The following is an 8,011-nucleotide window of genomic DNA, read 5'->3' as shown; positions in this document are numbered from 1 at the left end:
GCTGTGCTAGTTCCTGTCTCTAGGTAGGTGCCAGTTACTGTGCTAGTTCCTGTCTCTAGGCAGGTGCCAGATGCTGTGCTAGTTCCTGACTCTAGGCAGGTGCCAGATGCTGTGCTAGTTCCTGGCTCTAGGCAGGTGCCAGATGCTGTGCTAGTTCCTGGCTCTAGGCAGGTGCCAGTTACTGTGCTAGTTCCTGTCTCTAGGCAGGTGCTATATACTGTGCTAGTTCCTGTCTCTAGGCAGGTGCCAGTTACTGTGCTAGTTCCTGTCTCTAGGCAGGTGCTATATACTGTGCTAGTTCCTGTCTCTAGGCGGGTGCCAGATGCTGTGCTAGTTCCTGGCTCTAGGCAGGTGCCAGATGCTGTGCTAGTTCCTGGCTCTAGACAGGTGCCAGATGCTGTGCTAGTTCCTGGCTCTAGACAGGTGCCAGATGCTGTGCTAGTTCCTGGCTCTAGGCAGGTGCCAAGTACTGTGCTAGTTCCTGTCTCTAGGCAGGTGCTATATACTGTGCTAGTTCCTGTCTCTAGGCAGGTGCCAGATGCTGTGCTAGTTCCTGGCTCTAGGCAGGTGCCAGATGCTGTGCTAGTTAATGTCTCTGGGCAGGTGCCAGATGCTGTGCTAGTTTCTGTCTCTAGGCAGGTGCCAGTTACTGTGCTAGTTCCTGTCTCTAGGCAGGTGCCAGATGCTGTGCTAGTTCCTGTCTGTAGGTGAAGGGTTAGCTCCTCTGTGCTTTGTAGATATTACTTTTTATATGATCAATTTCCTTATAATAGTTACAGTGTAAAAGTGAATATTTCTATTTCCCTAGTGAAGGGTTAAAACATGCTTTATGAACTCTTATGTGTTTGCATTGGATGCATGCTGCCCTGTGTTAGATGCCTTTGTCTCTCATACAGATACCAGGCTTGTGTGGGTCTGGCATCCAAGGTCAGCTCTATACTAGATGAAACCTGCTTTTTCTACTTCTGTGTGTTACTAAAAGATCCTTTGTTAAGTTCCGTCTGATGCAACGTATATAACATCTGCCTAGCAACTGCTATATCCAATTATGTTATGTCAAGTATTAACCACCCCTACGTACCCCACTAGGGCACCACCCCTAAGCCAATGAGCCCTGTTACACTTATCAGTTACACCCTTATGTGTTCTCTTTTTATACCAATGTTAAACATTCAATAAAACAGTGTGAACTTTTACTGCTTGTGTTTGTGCATGTAACTGATAGCGTAAGGGTTTACACTCCAGACGTCTGTGAGGCCATCACATCGAGGGTTAAAGAAAATAAGGTCAAATCCTTTCAGCTGGGGGCTCGTCCGGGATTCAGTGATCGTCCCTGAATGATAAAGATAGAGGATTTATTGTCTGTCTTTGTCATACAGGATTGCGGTCATACACTGAAGCTGAATCCGTGTCAGTGTTCCGGGAACACGTGACAAGGTAATATTTAAGTCCGGGACTTAATATTACGAAGTTTTATGTAAAGCATAAAACAGGTATCAGGGATACCATAGAATCTTTAATGTCTGGGACTTAAAGATACGTCTGAGAAAGGACCCGAGGTCCAAGCGCAATTCTCCAAAGACGTCAGTATCTGGGATACTTAAAAATAGACCTGGGAGTCTATACGTAACGTAGAGAATACCCCGATTTGATCGCCTATATATTTTTGTATGTTGTAGTGAGATAAGTTCTTATATTTGGTCCAGACGGCTGGTAAGTTTTCGTCTGCCAGATATCTTCACTCAAACACTTTTCTTGCTTCCTGTTTAAAACGCTGTATTTTTCTGACATCTTGTACGAAGGTAAGCGTACCCGTCAAAAGATTTCATGTTCTCATTATACAGATAATATTGTGATATTGTCAATGACTAATTAACTGGTTAAGCTGATGCATGTATAAGTAGAGTGTTGTATATTTTAGATAATTTTCTTTTAAAAGTTGTATTGTTGATTTATATTACTGTCTGACAATGGGCTCTAGTCAGAGTAAAAAACTGCATATCCCTCGCCCCTCCCTGGTGAGACATGCAAGATGTATGTCGCCCGCAACTCTACCTCAGAGTATTGTTTAGTTAACCCATGGGTGGATAATTTAGCGGGATGGACAGAGAAAGCAGGACAGGACCCATTCCTACGGGAAGGCAGTAATTACCTTTTCTATATGGAGATTTAAGAAAAAATGTCAGTTTAGCACAGAAGCGAAACTGCAGAGAACTGTAAATCTTTGAAAATCCCTCTCGCCTCCCCCCCTTGCATTCCAATGTATCCTGCGCTCAGAGACACAAATCTCTTGGCAGCAGTAACCCTTTCACACTAAATGGGATCGCCTCCAACTTCACTGCTGGAGGGTGCCTGCTGGAGGGTGCGTCCACTAGCTCTATCCCTAACGCATCAATAACCCAGAGTTTAGATAATAGTAAAACACTGTCCCAAGCCCACCATTACCCTCGATGGCTGTATATCTTATTTGCGCCAAGCTTGCAAAGGACTGCTGGACAGATGATGCTGGCTTACCTTTGCTTAACTCAGAAAGTCACTCATAACTATCAGAACTCCAGACGCTTTGACAGACAGAACCAACCCCGCAGTCAGGGAACATTCCAAAGACCCCGCGCACTGACGGGGCCCGGAGGAGGGTATCCCAGCCTTTATTCAACTCTCCCGTCATAGTAAAGATTCACCTCTGCTGCCACTTATTATAAATGGAAGTAAAATTCCCTTTTTAGTGGACAGCGATGCAACAACCAGTGTTTTGTGTTCTGACTTATGCAGTATCCCCTCTCACCAGAAAAGATAGAAGGTCTCCGCCCCATGATACAGCAATTCTTACAACAGGGTATTCTCAGACATATTGTATCACCATACTGTACTCCTGTGAACCCTGTTGCCAAAGCTGATGGTAGTATGGGATTTGTACAGGATCTCAGAGCGATCAATCAGTTAATTGTCCCAATTGCACCAATTGTTCTAGATGTAAACTCACTCATTTCTGCAATCCCTGCAGATGCTGCGTTCTCTGTAATTGATTTGAAGAATGCCTTTTTTTTTTTTCAGCATACCTGTAGATTCACAGACACAATTACTTTTGCCTTTTCTTTTGAGGGTAAACAACTTACCTGGTGCAGATTATTGACGCACCTGTTGTCTCCAGGCCACATTGAGGCCCTGGCAACCTCACCATGGTTCAGTCCTGCTACAGTATGCAGATGATCTGCTGCTCTGTAGTAAAACTGAGGAGGCCTGCCGAGAGGATGGTGTTTCATTACTAAACTGGCTTTGTGAATGTGGACACAAGGTGTCCAAAATAAAAATGCAATGGTGTAAAAAGCATGTTGATTACTTAGGTTTTGTGCTCACTCAGGGAGAGAGGAAAGTCAGTCCACAACGCATACAGTCTGTATTGGGCCTGGTCACCCCAACTACCCAGAGGGAACTACTGTCCTTCCTGGGTATGGTAAATTACTGCAGACAGTGGATATCTGATTGCTCTTATTGTGATAACATTTTGAGACAAGCCACACTGAAGGACAAACCTAAAACTGTACAATGGTCACAAGAAATGTTAACTGCATATGAAAGTTTAAAATGTATGTTGATAAAAAGTCCGGCACTTGGCCTCCCCAGTACCTTTCCATCTATATGCAAGGGACAATTGTAAAACCATGGCGGGGGTGCTCACACAGTTTCATGGAGGGAAGTTGCGCCCCGTGTATTTTTTTCCCAAAGTCATGCCAGTGTCTGTGCAAGGTATGCCTGCCTGCCTCAAGGCTTTGGCAGCCTGTGCAATGGTTGCAGAAATGGCCACTACCCTCACTTTAGGCCACATCACAGTACTCCACACCACACATGATGTCCTGGCAATACTTAAAGGCTTACACACAGCACATGTCAGCACAACGCCTTAGTGGATATGAAGTACTCCTTTTGAGTAACCCTACCCTTACCATCAAGTACACTGCTAGTTCTTCTGGCCCTGCACCCATTCTCAATACCCTTTTAGGCTTGAAAGGTCCCGAGGATGAACCACCCGACCTACATGACTGTGCTGCTTCTATTGAAGCTGAAACTTCTCCCAGACTTGACATGTCTCCCGTTCCCATACCAGGCGCAGACATAGTTTTTGTTGACGGCTCCTGTAGTAGGCCCAATGACAGTGCATACCAGGCTGGCTATGCCATTGTCACCCTCCCTGATACTGTGTTGGAAACCCTACCAATACCTTATCAGTCCGCGCAAGCTGCAGAACTCATTGCACTCACTGGAGCATGTCCCTCCCTTTACAACGTCCATCTGCTCACTCAACTTCAAGCTGCTGCGACTAATACTGATCTCTCCGACTGGACTTACCCAATTCTGCAGAAAAAATCCTAAATCAGGATTAATCTGCAAAGAGGGGAAACCCTGTATGCCCCAGTCCAGTGCCCCTTTGCTCGTTGCCCAGTGCCGTGGTGTTGGTCACCGTGGTGAAGCCACAACACTCCTCCTACTAACCAATGATTTTTATGTTACTAATGCCAAATCACTTGTGGACCAGTATGTTAGCAGATGCATCACTTGCCTCAGGAACAACCCTAATAAAGCTAAACACCAGCATCTTGAATACCCCACAGAAAACTCTAGGTTACTCACCCTTTGAAATACTAATGGGTAGACCCTTTTCCTACACCCTGGGCTAAGAAACCACTAGTAATACAGGAAGGAGATCTAGAACTCATCAGAGAAGAGTATGTCAGGTCCCTGATAACAAAACTGAATGAAATTGAACATGAGGTTGTTTGTAAAAACCCTTTTGAATCCACAGGAACCTACACACCCCTTTAAAGTCGGAGACAGAGTCGTGGTGAAGGTGCTCCCCAGGAACAAGAGCCCAGGAGACTTCACCTATGGTCCAGAGACAGAGGTCGTAGCAGTTACCCGAACAGCAGTCCTGACAGAGGAAAGTCCTACCTGGATCCATGCATCCCGAGTAAAAAAGGTTCCTAGACCAGACCTAGAGAGGGAAGCAAGTGATTCCAGTGAGGTACGAACCGGGGCAGACAGCCCTGACCTCCCACCTAGCGAAGAAAGAAGAACAGGAGAAGATGAGGAACCTGTCCCCTATCTTTATCCTGGGGACTATCTCGATAGCCCTACTGGCCCTCATTCACCTCACAATATGTGAAGTCGACATCACACAAACAGATGGGGTCCCCACCTTGTGGTACAATTCCTCCAATACACACGTAGCCACATATATCCTTGACTATTTTATGTTCCCCAAAATTGCTGATGACAAATATTATATACAACAAAGGAGGAAATCAGGAATGTCTGAGACAGTATATATTTGTGTTACTGACGAATGGTACTATGACAATAGATATTATGGATCTAATTGTAATTCCTGGGAAGCTGTGGGGTGGAATACAGGAGTAGATTGGAAATATGGCCCATCGTTTGCAAAGAATAGATGGAGCAAATATGGAGTACCCCTACTTTCTAGACTATCCATTCATAAGATGGATGAAGGCCCAAATTCATACAGGTTTAGACTAAACATAGTGAACCCTAGCAGAAGCGACAATGAGACTTATGTACTTGGTATATGGTGGCAAGCAGGATACTATAGTGCAAGACAAATGTTTTATTTGTGGGACATGTACAAAAACCCAAAATACCAGCCTAAAATTGCTCCCCAAAACAAACCTTTAAAGCCCCATATTGCCACTTTTAAAGATATGGTGGCTATTACTAACCCTACCTTTGAAGACACCCTAGCTATTGAAACTGGTTTCTCTGACATTAATTTTGGTTGGAATGGATGAAGTATAGTGCTAACAAACACAATAAAAGCAACTGTTATGTCTGTGGCAAATCTAGGCCCCACCTAGGTACAGTGCCCCTTAATATACCCCTAGAACAAGAAAATTGTTTTTTTTTCAGCCTTTTTAATGACACCAAAACAAATGGCAGTCAGTGCGAAATGTGGAAAAGGGAATATCCCATATTGTCAAAAAATCCCAACCCAGGAAGCACCATAACTATATATCCTGGAAACTACACTTGTTATACATCTAACACCACCACAGGGAGAAATTTAAAAACCTTCCCACCAGGGTATTGTGCAAATAAGCATATTCATACTTGTAACTTTAATTCTTGTAGGCATTATAGTTTATTGTATAATTCCCTGTGGAAAGAAACTTACCTCCAAAGGCATTGATAAGGCCCTGATGTACTATGATATAACCACCAGTCCTGTCACCTCCTCTGATAGTAAGGGACCCGACGATTATGTCCAATAGCTCAAGAACTGGAGGAACAAGAAAGGAGCCTCACTCAAGAATCATGTCATATATTAATCATGATTCTAAGAGGGGATTGAAGGGTTAGCTCCTCTGTGCTTTGTAGATATTACTTTTTATATGATCAATTTCCTTATAATAGTTACAGTGTAAAAGTGAATATTTCTATTTCCCTAGTGAAGGGTTAAAACATGCTTTATGAACTCTTATGTGTTTGCATTGGATGCATGCTGCCCTGTGTTAGATGCCTTTGTCTCTCATACAGATACCAGGCTTGTGTGGGTCTGGCATCCAAGGTCAGCTCTATACTAGATGAAACCTGCTTTTTCTACTTCTGTGTGTTACTAAAAGATCCTTTGTTAAGTTCCGTCTGATGCAACGTATATAACATCTGCCTAGCAACTGCTATATCCAATTATGTTATGTCAAGTATTAACCACCCCTACGTACCCCACTAGGGCACCACCCCTAAGCCAATGAGCCCTGTTACACTTATCAGTTACACCCTTATGTGTTCTCTTTTTATACCAATGTTAAACATTCAATAAAACAGTGTGAACTTTTACTGCTTGTGTTTGTGCATGTAACTGATAGCGTAAGGGTTTACACTCCAGACGTCTGTGAGGCCATCACATCGAGGGTTAAAGAAAATAAGGTCAAATCCTTTCAGTAGGCAGGTGCCAGATGCTGTGCTAGTTAATGTCTCTAGGCAGGTGCCAGATACTATGCTAGTTCCTGTCTCTAGGCAGGTGCCAGATGCTGTGCTAGTTCCTGTCTCTAGGCAGGTGCCAGATGCTGTGCTAGTTCCTGTCTCTAGGCAGGTGCCAGATGCTGTGCTAGTTCCTGGCTCTAGACAGGTGCCAGATGCTGTGCTAGTTCCTGTCTCTAGGCAGGTGCCAGATGCTGTGCTAGTTCCTGTCTCTTGGCAGGTGCCAGATGCTGTGCTAGTTCCTGTCTCTAGGCAGGTGCCAGATGCTGTGCTAGTTCCTGTCTCTTGGCAGGTGCCAGATGCTGTGCTAGTTCCTGTCTCTTGGCAGGTGCCAGATGCTGTGCTAGTTCCTGTCTCTTGGCAGGTGCCAGATGCTGTGCTAGTTCCTGGCTCTAGACAGGTGCCAGATGCTGTGCTAGTTCCTGGCTCTAGGCAGGTGCCAGATGCTGTGCTAGTTCCTGGCTCTAGGCAGGTGCCAGATGCTGTGCTAGTTCCTGTCTCTAGGCAGGTGCCAGATGCTATGCTAGTTCCTGGCTCTAGACAGGTGCCAGATGCTGTGCTAGTTCCTGGCTCTAGGCAGGTGCCAGATGCTGTGCTAGTTCCTGGCTCTAGGCAGGTGCCAGATGCTGTGCTAGTTCCTGTCTCTAAGCAGGTGCCAGATGCTGTGCTAGTTCCTGTCTCTAGGCAGGTGCCAGATGCTGTGCTAGTTCCTGGCTCTAGGCAGGTGCCAGATGCTGTGCTAGTTCCTGGCTCTAGGCAGGTGCCAGTTACTGTGCTAGTTCCTATCTCTAGGCAGGTGCCAGTTACTGTGCTAGTTCCTGTCTCTAGGCAGGTGCTATATACTGTGCTAGTTCCTGTCTCTAGGCAGGTGCCAGTTACTGTGCTAGTTCCTGTCTCTAGGCAGGTGCTATATACTGTGCTAGTTCCTGTCTCTAGGCGGGTGCCAGATGCTGTGCTAGTTCCTGGCTCTAGGCAGGTGCCAGATGCTGTGCTAGTTCCTGGCTCTAGACAGGTGCCA

At 45.3% G+C, this 8,011-nt stretch overlaps 1 long non-coding RNA gene across 1 annotated transcript; it reads left to right on the top strand.

Annotated features, from left to right (window-relative positions):
- The first annotated feature begins 1,321 nt into the window (after positions 1–1,321).
- On the top strand, positions 1,322–6,849 carry LOC135054623 (uncharacterized). The gene is made up of 2 exons (XR_010243544.1): positions 1,322–1,437; positions 4,802–6,849. It is a non-coding gene; the product is annotated as an uncharacterized LOC135054623 (long non-coding RNA).
- Positions 6,850–8,011: the final 1,162 nt, after the last annotated feature.

This window comes from Pseudophryne corroboree, chromosome 3 (assembly GCF_028390025.1).
Source record: "Pseudophryne corroboree isolate aPseCor3 chromosome 3, aPseCor3.hap2, whole genome shotgun sequence".
NCBI lineage: Eukaryota > Metazoa > Chordata > Amphibia > Anura > Myobatrachidae > Pseudophryne > Pseudophryne corroboree.
Note: the sequence above shows the minus strand (reverse complement) of the source record. Positions and strands in the feature narration are given on the sequence as shown.